We start from the raw sequence: 2,614 nt of genomic DNA, 5'->3' as shown, positions 1-2,614 counted from the left end.
CAGGGAAAAACAACCTCCTTGATCACAGCTTGTCCCGAGCCGGGTGGGAGCCACCAGCCTGCAGATCCCTTGCACCAGGAGAGCCATAAATATCATCTGGGCCGATGCAGATTCCCAGAGGCCAAGTAGAGAGAAGCAGGGATTTTAATTTATTTTATTATTAATTTTTGCCAGTAGTGTTGGGTGGGTTTTAGCTCATCAATCGTCAAAGATTAAGGACAATAAACCCCTGAAAAACAGGCAGCCTGGGGTAATCGATGGGCACCTCCAGCAAACAGCTCTTGTGCAGCACTAGGAGTGCAAAAAAAACAACCAGGGCGGAAGCTTAGCAAGGCAAACAAGATGTTCCTTGGGCAACGCGCAGCCCTGGCACGGCAGGAGGGTGCGGCAAGGCGGCTGCGGTGCCACCTGCAGGGAAAAACAACCTCCTTGATCACAGCTTGTCCCGAGCCGGGTGGGAGCCACCAGCCTGCAGATCCCTTGCACCAGGAGAGCCATAAATATCATCTGGGCCGATGCAGATTCCCAGAGGCCAAGTAGAGAGAAGCAGGGATTTTAATTTATTTTATTATTAATTTTTGCCAGTAGTGTTGGGTGGGTTTTAGCTCATCAATCGTCAAAGATTAAGGACAATAAACCCCTGAAAAACAGGCAGCCTGGGGTAATCGATGGGCACCTCCAGCAAACAGCTCTTGTGCAGCACTAGGAGTGCAAAAAAAACAACCAGGGCGGAAGCTTAGCAAGGCAAACAAGATGTTCCTTGGGCAACGCGCAGCCCTGGCACGGCAGGAGGGTGCGGCAAGGCGGCTGCGGTGCCACCTGCTCGCAGGATGCCACCGGCACTGGTCCCCCGTGGGGCTCCCTGCAACTTGGCTGGCCAGCAGGAAAAGGCAATGGGGGAAAGACTGGAAAGGGATGGGAATCTGGGGAATAGATTTTTGTATCCAAATGGGACTGGGCAGCTCCTATGATCCCCAGAATTTGCAGAAAGTCTCAGTGATGCTTCCCCCCCTCCGCTCCCGCCCCGTGATGCAGGCAGGCGGCAGAGCTGTGCGTGTGCATACAGAGCACACGGATTATAGGGGCAGAGGGGCGGTATCAGGGGGCTGGAGCCCGGCTCTCCCACTTCTCCCCAGCACCCTGGGCATCAGCTTTTCAGAAAGCTTTTTCCTTGCTGCAACGACAGCCAGAGGAGTTTTGCTGGGGCCCTCTGGGACCCTCTGGTTGCCCCAGGCCCAGCTGGCAGGGACCCTTTAGGGCTTCAAAGCACCTACTGAGAGAGAAAGCATTCAGAAAGGCTTTCTTGTCCTCGGGGAGATACATTGGTGGAAGCCACTATCCTGGAGTGGGAGAAAGCCCACGGTAAGGACCCAGAGGTGGTCTGCTAACCCTGAACACCACTACCAGACAGAGCATTACTTTCCCATTCACATCTGCAGATTAAGGTGGGGGGGTGGGGGTGTGTGTGACCCTCCCCACCGCCACACCAGTGATAGCATTACTGCGGCTCAAGCTGATTTCAGGGGCATCTAGAGGATGTTCTGGCTCGTCCCACTTGGTGCTGCTTTTGTGCCACTATGACCATGCGGGGTTCCTGTGGCATAATGGACCCACTGGTGGGCAACAGGGGTCTGAGCCAGTTTGGGAGCTGCTTCACCTGAGCACCAAACCAGACCTGGAGTGGGATGTTCTCCAGCCCCTGTTTACTATTTGTATGGACCAGCTCTGGGGCAAACCCCTAAAGAGAGGAGCTTTATCCTTCACTGGGGCCACGCACAGCTTTACCCCCCTCAGGTGCCTACTAGCAGCATGCTGGGGTCAGCAAAATAATCAGTCTCTCACTTTGGGAAGGGCATTGCAGCCCAGAGACCCCAGGACTCTCCTAAACTGTTCAGTCATGTCCCCTTTAAACTTCTCTTTGCTTAAAAACAGGAAAGATCGGACCAAGAGTGGAGAGCATTTCACAGCCAGCCTGACTACCTGAAGCCTGGAGACGGTGCTGAGACACCCTCACCCAGGAGAAGTCACCTCAATGGTCAGAATGATACTGGCTCATGGACAAGGGTCTCCCATCAATGCAGCTGGTGCCATGGGAGAATATTTTCCATGGGGAATCTGAGGCAGGAGGGCATTTGGGCTGACTTTTTAATAGTCTGAGTTTTCTCAGGAGGATGATGGCCAAGTCCCCTCCTGGGACCTGGTGGATTGCACCCTTTGGCTCTAAATGTAGTCCCAAAACACACATGGATCCTATTCGGTCCTAACCCATGCATGACTTAGTGCTAGGTTTTAATCTTGACTGCAGCAATATGAGAAGCAATGTGCCCTGTTCACTGATGGGTCCTGTCGTCTTGTGGGAAAGCATCGGCGGTGGAACGCTGCTGTATGGAGTCCTATAAGACAAGTTGCAGAGACTGCTGAAGCAGAAGGTGAATCGAGTCAGTTTGCAGAGGTGAAAGCCATCCAGATGGCTTTGGATATAGCTGAAAGAGAGAAATGGCCGGTGCTCTATCTCTATACTGACTCATGGATGGTGGCAAATGCCCTGTGGGGGTGGTTGCAGCAATGGAAGCAGAGCAACTGGCAGCGCAGAGGCAAACCCATCTGGGCTGCC

The sequence above is a fragment of the Egretta garzetta genome, unplaced genomic scaffold, assembly GCF_000687185.1.
Source record: "Egretta garzetta isolate BGI_Z169 unplaced genomic scaffold, ASM68718v1 scaffold59, whole genome shotgun sequence".
NCBI classification, from domain to species: Eukaryota; Metazoa; Chordata; class Aves; order Pelecaniformes; family Ardeidae; genus Egretta; species Egretta garzetta.
Note: the sequence above shows the minus strand (reverse complement) of the source record.